The sequence below is a fragment of the Amblyomma americanum genome, chromosome 1 (assembly GCF_052857255.1).
Source record: "Amblyomma americanum isolate KBUSLIRL-KWMA chromosome 1, ASM5285725v1, whole genome shotgun sequence".
In the NCBI taxonomy this organism is placed as follows: domain Eukaryota; kingdom Metazoa; phylum Arthropoda; class Arachnida; order Ixodida; family Ixodidae; genus Amblyomma; species Amblyomma americanum.
This window is the reverse complement of record NC_135497.1, coordinates 124,571,316-124,587,545: the sequence shown is the minus strand read 5'-3', so window position 1 is coordinate 124,587,545 and position 16,230 is coordinate 124,571,316. Positions and strand designations below refer to the sequence as shown.

General features: G+C 44.4%; 1 long non-coding RNA gene across 1 annotated transcript; it reads right to left on the bottom strand.

Moving 5' to 3' along the window:
* Positions 1-11,455: 11,455 nt before the first annotated feature.
* LOC144113612 (uncharacterized) lies at positions 11,456-14,367 on the bottom strand. The gene is made up of 2 exons (XR_013310834.1): positions 13,661-14,367; positions 11,456-13,260 (listed from the first exon to the last, which is right to left on the bottom strand). It is a non-coding gene; the product is annotated as an uncharacterized LOC144113612 (long non-coding RNA).
* Positions 14,368-16,230: the final 1,863 nt, after the last annotated feature.

The following is a 16,230-nucleotide window of genomic DNA, read 5'->3' as shown; positions in this document are numbered from 1 at the left end:
GCCTCGAGGTGATCACAAAAAAATGTCAATTTGCGCCTGCATAATTAGGTGTGCAACGCCATCACTTCTACCACATCCGTGACGTAATCTGAAGCCACCCATGACGCAAAAAAGCAATATGGCCGCCGGCCACGACCGACCAATAGGAGGGAGGCTAACCATCCATTTTTCGCAAGTTTTTGAAAACTTTGATATTTGACAGTTCAGTAATACGGCCCCAGGAGTCTTGCAAACAGCATCAGCAGTAAGCATGGGCAGCGCCCAGGACCGTTCTGCGCTCGCATCGACAGCCACCATGTGATTTGGAAATGACTACATTGAGAACATGTCACAATGTGGGCAGGGGAAGACAAGCACAGTCATTGCCATAGCATCATTACAACAATAATTGGAGCATGACTGCAAGGGCACTGGAAACGTCAGGCACTTAAAAGGGAATTCATCTCTGAGCTGAAATGAGCCTCTACTAATATGCAAATATATTAAATTATGAGAATGACAAGGAGACTACGCCATGCTCTCATCGGTTGTGCTTCATGCTAACTAGTCACATTTCTCACAAGTTAGCTTAAAAAAGGATAAAAAGGAGCACAACAAAAGTCAACAGCAAAAAACCTTACTGGACTGTTTGAATTGCTAATGGTTCTGAAATCCGCAGATGTAAGGGTGTGTCATGAGCGAAAGAAAAGAGGGATGAGTAAAAAACTGGACCTAAGGACAGGCACGTTAATTGGCACATGGCACCTGAAAGAAAGATAAGAGGGAAGAAAAGAGAGTGCAGTGGTATTTTTGCAAGAAATGGAGAAGACTACGACAACACTGAAAACAAGGCGGAAGTAGAAGAAAATGAAGTGGACGTATAAAAGGAGGTATAAAATGCTGTCTGTTATTTAACTGTCAATATTGTTCTCTTGTTTTTATTCATTGATTTTTAAAAATTCACGATTGGTGCTACATTTTTGTCATCTTCTTCCACGCAAACATTGTTTATTCAACTACACCTTGGCCAATCCCCCCGCGTGGGTATGTGCCATATACCTGGGGTGAAGAAGAAGAAGGTATGGCGACGTAGACAGGAGGAGGAATATTCTAGGCGCGGACGTTGGTGCACGGCCGTCAGCTGCTGCAGGAGGTGTTTAATCGCGAGGCCTACTGACCAGGCGTGGTCCCCACCGGTTGATACCCCGGTCCTGTGGATCATGACGCTGACCCTGTCTTTGGAACGTGGGCCCTGTGTCAACGCCTCCGGATCGACGACTCTGCCAGCGGTAGTTGCTAGCTCCCAGACCTCGTCACCAGTACGAGGATGCCCCAACACCGACATCCAGCTAAGGCGACGTGGCAGTACCGTCTCTTTTCACCTGATCCTCCTCAACACTCCTCTCGTGGAAGAGCGGCGTCTCTTGAAACAAGGTACCGCCTGGGTTTTTGTCCCTACTCCGCGTCCGAGATAGCGCACGAGTCACCCGCCTTTGGTAGCAAGACTATAAGTGCGACTTTGTGGTTTACGTGTGAGGACCAATAGTGTGATAGGACTGCGGTGTTTTCTGTAGCCTTATATTGGTGTATGTGTAGTGCGCTGTTTTGTTTGTTGTTCAGTCATGTGTAAAGTGCGTCTTGAGTTTCCTCTTCGAAGCCTTCTCTCTGCTTTATAGGCTTGCACACATACAGAGCGCTTACCATTCCACACCATAAGTACACTTTTGTGCGACAGGGTGCAAGGCTTTTAGGAACACCTCTTTGAGCTACGTGGTCAGTGTAAACTCTAATGAACAGCAAATGGCTACATAACACTCCAATGCAGATTGCACTCAAAAACGCATGAGAAGAACCAGTGGGAATTTTGCAGGGCTGACCAATAGATAAAGTGTGGTTGAATGTGAGAAAATCCTTCGTCTGCACAAATTTGCGATACCACTCTCCAAGAAGCCAGAGAAGCGCAGAAACTGTGCTGGCAGAAACACACTCAACATGTAAACACTTCGTTTGGTTTGGTTTATAGGGGTTTAACGTCCCAAAGCAACTCAGGCTATGAGAAACGCCGTAGTGAAGGGTTCCGGAAATTTCGACCACCCGGGGTTCTTTAACGTGCACTGACATCGCACAGTACACGGGCCTCTAGAATTTCGCCTCCATCGAAATTCGACCGCCGCGGCCGGGATCGAACCCGCGTCTTTCGGGCCGGCAGCCGAGTGCCATAACCACTCAGCCACCGCGGCGGCTGTTGTAAACACTTAGTGTCATATTTCTCGATGAACAGACATTGCCACGTACACAGAACAGGTAGGACCGTTCAACCAATGCTACCCATGTTGACATTACATAAGCATTACTTGTACCCTGCTATTTAAACGTTCTACCTCGGCACCACAAAAAAGACATGAGAGGAGGAACTGGGTCAAGAAATGTGCAGAGCTAAAATTTTTGTATAAAAGTTAACACCTGCACACCACTGCACTTGTGCTTTTTAAACAGTTTCTACAGTTGCAATACACACACAACAGTTGGAAACGTGCAGTCATTCACTAAGTTCACTCAGTACACATCACATCGCAACATGTTACAATGATTGAAGTGACCCCTCCTTCCCTTTCTGAAAAACAGAAGTGCAATACCAGCCTCCTTCTCTACCCAGGCAGTGACATGCAAGGCACCACAGCGGAATGGAAACGGGGACAATGCTTGTGAACTTGATTAATTTTAACCTTGAGAAATTCTTGTATGCTGGGCTCACCAAATGAAAGGTGGTGCTGGTTTTGCAGACATAGATTCCTATGAATCTCAAGACAACCGGGGTACCAAGATAAGAATAGACATGTTCTTGGAGGCAGGTCCAGTACTGAGTGTTCTGTAGCTTGAAACGTTGAAAGAGAAAATTGCACAACACAGCTGCAAGCCCTGAAGATCTTCTGAAAGGCTGCTATGCAGTGCCGGGAGCCAAAGAGGAAGTGGTGCTGTTGCACCTGACTGTCAGAGGCATTGATGTTTTTTCATTAGGCATCTAGATACTAGGCAACACTCTCCATGGCACTTCATTCAAACAGTGTCAATGACAGGCCTGGATGAAAGACGTGTGCACCACAGCATTGCAAAAGGGCGCAGTACCAGGCTTGTTTTGTAGCAGGAGGCAGACCCCATTTGCAATAATGATGTGGCGGGCTAGAGAGCTGCAGCAGAGGCAGCAGTTTGTTATTTCGCTCAGTTGAACAAACAGCTTCACGCTTGATCAGCCTGAACAAGGGAGCTGGAAAGGGCACTCACAAGGCTGTAACTGTAACGGTTCACTCGAGCACAAGGCCTGGGTTGGCCGAGTCTGTACATAATGTGGAGCCAGGTCACAGTCTGTGCAGACTGCAAGAAAAGTGAAGACATGATCACCACTGTGTGGCTATGCTCGTAGTGTCCAACAGGTTTGTTGGACATCTGTCAGTAATTTGCAGCTTGGTGCAAGCCTAATTGTAGACCAGCAGACAATTGGGTTGTACCTTGTAATAAGCTGGTATTGCCATTGTGTTGGTCGTTGATGAATGCATTCATGATTGCACAGCTCCAATCGGTTCCAAGACAGCTGCCTGCTACCTCGTCTGATACTGGTTGTTGGCTGTTCTTCGAAGTTTACTGTCGGCAATGCGAACCGCAAACTGCAGCATTCACTAAATGTCTTCGATTCAGAGCTGAACAGTTTGCTTGTGACAGTTTGTGAACAGTGGCAAGCTGTATGATACATGGTCGCTTGTATTTGTGGAAAATATGGAACCAGGTACCGCAGGCGACGACATTGGTGAAGGGGCACTGCAAAGTTCTGCAAGTGCTTTGGCTCCATGAAAAGTATTCGACTAGTGGCAACATGCAGCACTACATGGTTGTGAGGTGCCGTTATTCCGAAGCAGTGAAGACGTAGCTGCACCACAAGAATATAAAACAGCTTGCCATTCGCAAGGACATAACTTGCTGGGAAGTAGAATTCCACACTTTACCGATTGTTTTCCCATCCAAGATTTCCAGCTTGCCAATACAGGCTGTCAAGCAAGCCAGCACAACGTTAGTGGACTTGAAATCCTTGTCATGCGGGGTTGAATGTCGGAAATCTTCATACGGACTATAAGCGACACAACAGTGGAGAGCTCCAGATTAATTTCAACCGCAGCGGTGGCAAGTTCTGCGAAGATTAAATGCAAAAACGCCAGCATGCTGTGTGTTGTCCGTGCATGTAAAAAAATCCCAGATGATGTCAACAGATTCCAAGGAGCAGATGTAGCTCAGAAGCATAGCAGAAACAGGTCTCACTGTCACTACAGTACCCACTGATACGAGCACTGCAGGTAGTAGTGCAGGTTCTACGGCCTGCGGTACTCGTAGCAGTCCCCATTCACATGGCCCTTTGTACCGCAGTGATGGCATGCGTAAATGATGTGCCTGGTTGGCACCCTTGAGAAAGAGCAAGGATACCTGGTCCATACAACTTTTCCAGGCTCCTGACAAGGATCTCGGCCGGCTCCTCCACTCCTTCACCAGCCGACAGATGGTATCCATAACCAGCAAAAAGGTGCTTCTTTGGTGCTTTAGCTACATCCCGGAAGCGATGCTGAAAATAAAATAGAATTTGTTCAGAAATAGGGCAAATTAAGGCAATACGTGAAACATGGTTTGATATCTAGGGTTAATGTCCCAAACTGACTTCAGCTATGAGGGCTGCTGCAGTGGAGGGTTCCGAATTAACCTAGACCATTTGCAATATCACAGAGCAGCACATGGGTGCCATTTTGTCACCGGGCTCGGTGAGCGCCCTTGGCACTGAGCAACCAGCGCGGGGAAACATTTAAAGCATCACAGCAGTATAGAGCTGCAGTAAAATTTCACCTTTCTGGTACATTTTCGAAGTAAACAACACATGAATAGGCAGAAACAAAGCAGACCACACAAACATAGCACTTCCTTAAAACACAATTAATTTGAACACGTGAAACTTCTGGCATATAAAACACGCATCAGATCAAAACCTGAGTACGCCAGTCCCATCTCGAACCCACCTCAGTTACACCTAACAAATGCGCTCGAATCAATTCAAAGCCATGCCGTCAATGTCATGCATCATGCATACTCTTATTCCATCAGCGTTTCATCTCTGAAGGACAGCCTTGAAAAGCCTCTTACTTTGACGCTGCACTGCCAGCCTTTGTTTACATTGTGCATCGCCCCCACATATCTCACCACGCTGTGCATCCGTTTCAGACAACTTGCCCTGTTGCTCGCACAACAACGTTTTCAGGATCTTTTCCCCCGAGCTATTGTGGACTGCAATGCCCTTCCCCATGAAGTCGCCGCCACCACATGGCCATTTTCACTTCTCGAATCCTTTACAATGCATTTTCAAAGGCAATGCTTGTACTTCTATTTTTTTCCTCAAATATCTCTAACCCCACCCTTCATGCAATACCTCCAGAGGTGGTCTTTGAGGAAAACAAAGTGAAGTGAAGATAAAATGTCCGAATATATATATATATATATATATATATATATATATATATATATATATATATATATATATATATATATATATATATATATATATATATATATATATATATATATATATATATATTCATGGCATGTCACCAAGCAGACATGCTAGGATAAATATTTTAATGCCTGCATGTACCCATTAGCTACGCGAGCTCTGCGTCATGATAGCGAGCATATACTGATACAGTCACCACCTCCTGCTGCAATCTTCTGATTTTCTTTAGTTTTCTGCTCCTATTTACCTTCATGTTTTTGAGAATGAATCTGCGAACCGACATATGCACCCACTGATACTGCAATGCGCAGCCATGCATCCTTCATGGCCCGTTTTAACCTTGCTGGCAGGCCTACTGAGAGTTTTATGACACCAGCCACTGTATCGAACGTACTACTTGCCGTGAGTGAGAGACAAGGCCCTGCACTTCTCTGAACACTCACTGAGTTAACAGATATCATGATTTTACGTATGTTACCCAGCATTTTAGGTGCTGAAAAACCAACCTTAACATTGGCCAACCTTTGGAGATTGTGTGGCAGAGTGTGAAGGTAAAGAATGACAGCAACAATGTGCTCTGCCTTTTTTTAAAAGCTGTGAGTAAACTGCATTCACAAAACGTGATGGCTGCAGCAATTTTTCTTCAATGCAAATGTGAATATAAGTTGTCCAACTGGCACATATCAACCGCATACATAGTTGCTGAAAACTATCGTCCACTTCGTCAGGGCAAGACTTCTTCAGAGAAATCTAAACAAAACATAATGTTCTTTTCATGGCTTTGCAATGTGCACAACTGGATAGTGAAAGTAGTCAGTCGTGTCGCCATGCATTATCATAAGTTGTTACTCAGAGTTCGTGAAGTGAGCACAAAACGTGTGGTATACTGCATGCAATCATTTCTCATGCAGCAAGCAGTTAGTATGCTTGCAAGTAGTTGAGAGAGTACGCCAACAAGGTGGAAACTGACTATGATGAAGGATGACTGCTTTGTAGTACCTGTGGGTGCATGCCTCACTTCGCAACTGTTTTGCTCTAAAAAATACGAAGTGCAACTGATACAGTAACATATGGAAGCTGATATGACAGCAGCAGGGGGCGAAGACTATGTCAGTGCATATGCTCAGTTTCTCTTTTACCAGAAGAGGACGGAAGTTACGGCCACATGCGTTAAACAACTTTTCCTAGACTGTTTGTTTTTGTTTCGCCACGAACAAACGGAGATTTCCTGTACGCCGAATAAATGTTGTTGCAAGCCAGCGCCCTCAAAATTAAGCGTCCTCAAAATTTTAAAGCGAAAGCTTTACTGGCCGCGAACTTGCAATTTCGCCGTGGCGGTGCTCCGAGGAGGCACATGAAGTCACAACGCGCACCTCGCCCAGGATATTTCTCGCTCTCTCTCACTCCCTAATCACTAGCCACTCCCTAGCCCTTAGAAGCACTGAGCCACAGGTGTTCCGCCACTGCGCAGCGCCGCACCTTTCCTCAAAATCCAACTTTCAATTCTCTCTTCTTTACCTCCCTCCTTTATTTTTTTCTTTTATGGCGCGGTTCGGGTGTCCACCGAGGTATGTGAGATGGTTACTGTGCCATTTCCTTTCCTCAAAAACCAAAAAAGTGCAAACACGCACGAGCGCACAAAAACACAAACACACGAAGAAAGAGACTGATACCACGAGCGCTTACCAGACACCAAAGCGCTCGTGGTTTCTGTTTCTTTCTTCGTGCGTTTTTTTTTGTGCGCTTGTACGTGTTTGCAATGCACCAACTCGCCCAACAGTCCGTGCTCCAAAACAAGTGAGCCGACGGCATTCACAGAGCTCATTGGCGTTGACAACTTTGCAAAGGCCTTTCCTTGAAAAGCGCACAACCGGCTGCAGTTAATCCCACCTGCAACCATTAACTGCAACCATGCAGTTAATGGTTGATCGCGAGAGATTGATCACGAAATGAACGCTGCGGCCTAGCTATTGCTGCAGTACTGCATGTCAGCCACAACGCTGTCAGCGCTAATGCATCCAGGCCACATCTCTCTCTCACCACCACCACATGTATTAATGCACGAATGAGGCGTCCGCATATCCAGGGAGCCAGTTATGCGCCCTTCCTTTCCCCAAAGCCATCTCAAGTTCATGAACACAGTGAACGCCAACATCTTTCGCTTTGTATATTCTGGATTTGCTCAGCCTCGATGGCCGAGCCGGGCACATCAAGGCACCCTATAGGATGGATGGATACGGCTGAACCCCTTAAATCGGGCGGTGGCTCAAGCCACCTAGCCATGACTTATGAAATTTTACTCTTCTCTTGATTTTATCCGCCAATCAGATAACTTTTGCTTGGTTATTTCTACCCGCTTAAAATATATTTTCCCTTCACTGTCCTTAAACCCCAATGGCTTGGATAAATCAGCCCCGCTGCTTTCCACTGTAGGGTGAAGCCCTTTATCCACATTATTTTGCCACTAGTTGTCCACATTATATTCGCCACTAGTGAGCGCCATCTGTCGTGACAGCATCAAGATGTGCGTGTAAAATGAAAATGAAGTAGACCTGGTCTTTGTTTGCAGTTGAAAAGGAACTACGCTAAGACGCAACTAAATATTGCTGTTCTGTTCTCTGTGTCCCTGTCGATTCCTTCTTTTTCTTTTGATAGTAGATACAAAGTACAAATTCTGTGGATTTGTGGTGGATACGTCAATTGTGGCTTTGTGGTAGAGCACTCGCCTGTGCTTCGTGAGGTGGTGGGTTCGACTCCCACTGCCGCCGGGTACCCACCGGTTATTCTTTAATGGGTACAAGCCATCCCCGGCCTGGTCCTCGGCCTTCTAGGGTGCATGGCTTGGGAAAGGAGCTAGCTTCATCAAATCCAGGTACAGCAGCGCCGGTACACTGTCGTACCACTCACGAGCACGTGTGCGCTTGGCTGGTGTTTGTGGCACATCAAAGGGCTCCTTTTTTTCGCTTCTTATCAAGAATTAAGCCCATTTATGGTCTATGGCGGTTGAACGTCCCAAAGCTACTCACCGTAGTAAAGGTTGACGGGACGCTGCAGAGGGTGTGGGGGGGGCTGTGAGGACTTTTTCATTCCTGTGTGTACGTTGAGCCCTTCGGACACCGTTTCAGTTACCATGCCCAATTTTATTTTTCCCAGTGGCTTTTCCTACTAAATTAAAAATTTCGCCGAATGGGCCCTGTTCATTTTTTCTTTAATTGGTTTAAGCCTGGTGGTGCTATGCAGGTACAGGCCGTTTCTCGTTCCACTTTATTTTTGTCATTGCTTTTCTGCTTTTAACCGGGAATGAGCCATCGAAATTCGACCGCCGCGGCCACGATCGAACCCGCGTCTTTCGGGCCAGCAGCTGAGCGCCGTAACCACTCAGCCACCGCGGCGGCCGGTTGCAGTATGCGTAGTAGGGAAGCCACACAAGTTGAAATAACGCGTCTCGGAAACTTGCTGTGCATTTGAATGTTTTGTGATGATATGCGGTAGTTTATAACATCAGTCATCAAATGTGAAGAAAAGTGTGCATTCTCGTTTCTGGTAGCAGCTTCAATACCCTATAACTGAAGTTCTATAATATTCAGAATGATTTTACCCTTATTGCATTCCTTAGTATCAAGACGACCCAAAGGCATACATTTCAGCGATTCTCCTACAGCAAATTTTCTTCCAAGCTCTTCGCAGAATAATTGCATAAGAATTATATAAGTGCCCAAGAAATTGTTTTACATGAAATTAAATTACATATTTACAATCAGTGCGCAAAAATTCATGTTCCCTGAAGATTTCATAATTATTACTACATTAATAAAATTTTGTTTTCAAGACCAGGCTCCCCCCTTAAACATATACAACAGAACAGCGAAATAGCAAATGCACTGAAAACTAGGGGATATGCTGCACAGCGTCAGCGACGGCTGCAGCACTTCACTGTTAGTGAGGTTACTCCAATCGGAAAAAGTTCGTGGAAGGAATGAGTATTTAAAGCAGTTATTTCGAACCCGAAAAGGAGTTAAAGTTAGCTGGTGTCATTGTCGCGTCGCATATACGGACGAAAAAACAAGCAAATCGGTAAGCTCCGTTCTGTAGTGTCTCCTGATTAATTGATACATAAATTTAAGTCGTGCGCAACGATTTCGCTCAGTTATTGTTGGGAGGCCAACTTGGATTAAAAGATGTGTTACTGATGTACGTTGGTAATTGTTATGTATGTATTGTGCCGCGCTCTCTTGAACCTTCTCTAATTTATTTGTTAGTTTGCGTGAACGAGTCCCAAATGATAGCAGCATAATCTAAGGTAGGCAGAACAATACATTTATAAGCAAGTAGGCGTAGTAATTTAATCAAGCACTTTAACGTCGTGAATTGACACTTCGGCTGCGAGGGACGCCGCATTGGAGGGCTCCGGATCAGTTTAGACCGCCAGGGGGTTTTGTAACATGTGCCAACATCGCGCACCACACTGCCGCCTTTTGTGGAGGCGTAACTCGGCCTCCTCTTGTTGCCTTACCACAAAAATGGTCTGCTCATATGTTTCAGCACCTTTGTCGCTTTTCTGGTGCTCTGCACTTGCGCACTGCACAGAAGCCACCGCAGTGGGTGACTGCTGCTGCATCCTAGTTTTCCCATGTTGCGTCCCGCTATGTTTGGCCCGTTTAAATGTTTGCACACCTCAGTTAGTCATTAAACATATTATACGACCAGAATTCGTCACAACTGTAAATTTAGAAGCTGGGAAAATGTGTCACAAGGTGTTGTTTGTAATTCTAGGAGGCGAGATTTCTGCTGTTCGCGATTTTGAGCGTATGAACTGGCAACATATCAACAAGGTCTGAATGTATTCATAGTCTAGGCAAGTGGCACAAACTGGCCCAGGTGAAACGTGAGTGAGCGATGCCCCCACTGCTGTGCCACTTCCATGGTCGTAGTCTGCAGCCCAGTTCCACAAACTGGCCAGGTTGTCATGCGAGCAAGAGGTGCTGCTAGTACTGTTGCCACTTGCATGGTGTGAACGTGTGTAATGCTATATGCTGGTCAAATGTTTAGGAGAATCCCTCATGGTGGAGTAGATTTGTAAGAGAGTAAATACTCCCTTATTACAATGCTGTATGCTGTAAAGCGCAGACATTTCTCATGTCTGGGGCAGTTGAAGGGACCGTCACACCTAATACTAAAACTGGGCTTTCCTAAATCTGCTTGCCCCAGTGGAAGTCAAGTAGATGGAATTTCCCACTACTTTTGCCAATACCCTAAATATCTATGCTCCGGTCCTTTTGCTTCATCTAAGTACAGAACAGTTTTGGATAATTCTGTAGCTTGCGGTAACTGCTTGATAACCAGATGTGGAATGCCTGGTAGCACTTTTTTTCTTCATCTCCAAGTTTTTTTCTCAGATTTGGTCCTTTTTTTAAGCACATTTTTCTTCCAGTTGCATATTCAAGGCTACCTTGCAGGCCAGTGAGGTACGGCTCTAGCACGAACCAATGCCTCAGTCAAACCAGTTCGTGATTTTTAATTATCTTGGTACCGATTAAAACATTTACAGCCTTGTTTTTCCTTTGCATGATGGTTTCCTTCTTGTTTCAGAGGATTCCAAAATTTCTTCCGGCTGTTTTATCGCGTTTTAAATTTCTATTCTTTCCTCCTTTTGGATATGGTAATTTTGTTGCTGCTTTTTGTATACTTCTTGCGTGGTGTTTTGTAGCCGCTATATGATATTACTGCTTTGTTTTTTTCCCTTTCTGTGTATATATTATACATTTCTGCTTATACTGTTTCATTTTAACCCAATTGTGATGTTATTGTGCACAGTTATTTGTGCTGATTACATTATAGTCTGTTGTTTTTCATTGCAGAGTGCTTGAACATGACTGCCTTGCCAGGACCTCCCTGTCAGGGACCTGTTTTGGCAGTATCAAATAAAGGAGGGCATGATCACATATTTTTGTTGTATTATTTATTTGTACAGATCCGGGTTTGGATGTCCACAATAGGACGGAGAAGATAGCAGCATAATTCATGTAGACAGCAAACATGTCGTCCCGCAGGACCAACAGCATCAAGTTTTCTGTTCTTGCCTGTTTTCATAAAGTTGCTCCCGTTACCACTGGGTGGGATATCGTGCCTCACAACCACATGATCACTTCAAAAAAATGCTTCTGCACACTGCAAGTCTGCTTTACAGGTGTGAAAAGAGCACATATGCCCAGGTGTTTTTATTGCAGTCATACTATTATGCTGTCATTCTGCTGACCAGCAAGCAGTTCTGCAGTTATTCTTTGATCTTTATTTGAACTCTCTTTTTGTTGCAACACACAGAAGAGAAACTCTGCCATGTTGTCGCAGTGAGCTAGCAGCCACCTTATTTTGATTTTGAGGTCTAAATGGTGACAGAAGAAGCAGGAGGACCTCATCATGCAAAAGGATGAAATGACTGCACCAGGCATTTCTGTAAAATCTTTCTACACACATGCGCTTATATATGCATACACACAAACTTGTTGTTTCAAATTATTCAATACAGATTTTTATTTGAAAAGCAGCGAAAGGTACGTCTATGCAGGTTGATTATACAGCAAGGCAGACATCATGTACATAACAGAACACAACGAAATAATGAGTAATTAACCAATATAAATGGAACCTCAATTTTTTTTTGTTCAGGGCACAAGATTATACTGACAAATTGAAGGCCTTCAACATAAGAGGTAAACCCAGTTTAAAAAACTTCTGAAACAGAATCGTAATTCGAGATATGGACCACAGAAAATATGCATTTGGCAGCTCGTAAAAATTGCCTTTCCCACATTACATGTTCATAAAAGGGCGTTGCTTACATCACCTATGTTCTAAAACCGCCCATTTTCGATATGCAACGTGAGAAAACCCAACTTGAGTTCTCTGAAGCTATTTTCATGTTCGATATCTCGAGGCTTCATACAGGTTCTGAAAAGCTATGCTTGCCTCCGATTTTTACACCCTTCAATTTCACAATATAGCATCGTACCATGCCATTACACTCTGAACAATGTTGCCATAGAATCAGTACCCACCATCAAGTATTTCGGGGTTCACATAACATCCGACCTTTCTTGGAACAATCACATAGACGCGATTATTAAAGGGGACATGACATGTTCTCCCCACAAATCATGATTTTATGTTACTGCCACTGGCCACGGCATTATTAACTATACATAAAAAAGGCGTACGGCCCTATGTGCACATTTCAGCTGGAAAGCTAGAAATTGCAATTAGAAGTTATCGGTTCTAATCCCCTCCCGATGGCAGTGACGGCCATATAGATGCAGCCTGAGTGACGTCATAAATCGTTAGCACTGTCATCATCTCCAAAACTGCCGCGCACAGTCAGTGTGGAGCACAACATGCACCTATTCAAGTCCCGCCGTGGCACACTGCGGTGAAGTCTCCAAGATCAGACATGAAACAGGACACAGGCCTTTGTTGCCTTTGTCTTCTGTCCCCCTATTGTGGGGTGTGGGCTCCTCATTCTCTTGCCAACACCCCTTCTTCACCCCTAGCATGAACAATAAACAACCCACTGCCCTATCCTCACTATGCGCAGTTCAGTTCCAGGCAAGCACGTGACCATTGGTTTATGGCGTCACAGATCGAGGGTGCACCAGTGTTGCCTGACTTTCACACGGTTCAGGATAACTTAAATACAAATTACTTGTCGCACCAAATCAGCCTATATCTCGCCTACTTGTTCAGATATACTTAACAAACTACATGCAATAAACAATTTGAGTCTGAAGAATGGTACCATGACCTCTTCAACAAGGCATCGAAAGCATCTGAATTCCTTCAATGCAACCTTGGTTTATGAAACCCAGACACAATGCTTTTAACATAGAATTAATTAGTGTGCTCGAAATGAAATATACCTCCTTGATTTCTAACAGATGCACATATACTAACAAAATCGGAGTTTGGAGACCGAGCCTGCCCAATTTATATCTAAGAATTACTGAGTATCAAAGAAATGAAACAAATATCTGAACTTACCTCTGCTCAAAGGACAGCAAATATTTTCCATTCCCTCCTTTTTCACAAATAATACCATAGTCACTCTTACTTCACTTTGTGCCATATCACACCAACCTGTCGTGTTTTTACCTGCATTGATCACCAACTGAAAGATGCACATACCTTTCCTCAATTTGCTTTTTTCATTCACCTTTTTTCCACCCCATTCGTTACTGGAATCAACTGCCTGGTACCATTGCATGTGCCATTGATCATGATAAATTTGAAGCCAGTCTGAAATGTTACCTCCAGCTATAGTCGTGACCCTTCCATTTTTCTGTGCCTTTTGTGCAAACAATGCACTCAAATGAACATGACAGTCTACTGCTATCTGTCTTTATATTAACGTGATAGCGTTAATGGTCCCGTTATCCAGAACATCTGGTGTCAGCGTTGTGAGCAAAAAAAAAAAAACACTGGCATGGCTCTGGCAGGTGATCCGCACAGAGCAACCTAGGAGGCAGATGGGCCACATAGGTCGTGTAACCTTGCACCGTCCTCACAGCCTGCCCACTGGAAAAGAGCCAAGTGCCTACCATGGCATGGGCCAGTTAAATGAATGATTGGTCGCTCGGGAAGAGCAACCGGGGCCGCAGAAGGCCCACTGCTGGGAGCACCTGCCATCACAGGGCAGTGGCGCATTGCTTAACCGCTGCACCACCGCGCCAGAAAGGGTACGAGGACTCCTGGCGATCTATGACTGTAAATTAGAGAATCACCTGTATATATGACAATTAACTCATTATGCTATTTGAGGCTAAAGGTGAACATAAAATCTTATATTCTTATATTTGCGGTATTCAGTGTGTTCCCGTTTATACCAGCAAGGTTCAGGTCACCAGCCATGATAATTTTACTTCCAGACATGTGCTTGAGCATATAATACAGAGCCAAGATAGGTTCCTCCAAAATTCTAAAGTGTGTAGATGGTATCCACATTTAAGAGACATTCTTGCAGATGCAGCTTGCACCGCACAGCTTCAACACCAGGGACATCTGCCATTACAGAGGAAGATACGCTTTGTTACAAAAATGCAACACCCCCTTCCCTTGATCCTACTTCCCTGCACAAAATCACATACCCGAGTGGTACAACTACAGTCTGGCTTGCATGGCAAAACGAGTTTGAGACTCTTGGTCAGACCAAAATGTGGGCTGCAGTTTGCCTGAAGAAACAGATGCGTGTTCAGGAAAGGTTCGTCTTTGTAAGACCAGAATATAGTCGGCAGTTCCAAACCTGGCCAACGTGGCAAGCAAAAAAAAATTAAATTTTAACCCTTGTGCATACGTGCCTCCATATAAATACCTTCAAGCATGGCACAATTAAAATCGCCGTACTCTCAGCTATCTAAAACGTAATCTTTGAGATGCCCTGTTAACCACTTGAAAACTTGCATATCAGACTTGTTCTTGCCCAACTTGAATTCACGTTCCCCATGTGGTCACCACACCAAGCCTATTTAATACAATTGTTCAAGTGAATTCACACCTGCACAGCACATTTTCTAACCATAAAATATGACCAGTAATCAAGCGTTACTAATGTTAAGTTACCGCTATCACTCACTAAAGTTAATTACAAACACTAGAGTTACGTACGAAGATTGCTTTGCTTTGTCCAAATCAGGCATCCTACTAACCTCCCCCTAGCTGAACCACATTGTGCATCCCGTTGTCTTTATAAAGACAGCAGCTTTAGGCACTTATTCGGTCGCACCACTGCAGCTAATTTGACAGCCCTCCTGAAAACCATAAGCTGCTGGAATGATATTTCTGATCACACCGCTTCCATTAATGACCCTGCAGTCTTAAATCACCAAGAGCTGTTATGCTTTTCCTGGTTTATTTTGTGCTGTCTTGTACTTTGTTAGTCATGTTTTAAATGTTCATTTAAACAGCAGAAATATAATGTGTTGTGTACTATTCTCCAAAGCCTTATATTGTATTACATATGATTTTCTGCACCACGTGCAGTTCTGTAACTTCTTTCCTACATGCTTGCCTTTTGTGTAACCCATTCATGGTGAAGCTTCAGAAGTTTGAAATATGACAGTGGGTAATGTGAAATTTGAGTGCAGCTCTTCAAATGCCACTTGCCACCACTGGCAGGTGACGTGTTACACTGCTAGCCACCTTCCAGTTGCCCATTCCTCCACTCTCTCCCTGGCAGGTGGCGTTTCACTCTGCTACCACCTGCCACGCCAAGAGTGGAGGAATGAGCAATCAGTTAAGACGTTGAATGCAGGAACATGCGCTCAAGAGCTTCTCTGTAAAAAAGTGATGTCCTACATGTATGCGGCTTTTTTCTCTCCTTCGCTTTCTGTATACGCCCTCCGCACATAATACTCCTATTAGAAGCGTGTGAGTGTTTTGACTAAATGAATCTCCTGTTGAGAATTCGCGACGGAAGAGCAATGATTGCTTTGGCTAGGTGCACAGCAATTTATAGCACAGCTGCAGCGTAGAACTTAAATGCATGAGGAATTAAATGATGAGGCGGTATAAGCAGCATCAGCCCCAATTCCTTTGCAGTCTAACTAACAAAACAGTCCCAGATTAAGTGTTAGAAGGTGGCGGAAACACCCATGGTCGTATTAGCACACACGTAATTGCTGTGCATTTTTCAAATGACAAAACATGTGATCCCCACGTATTGCCAT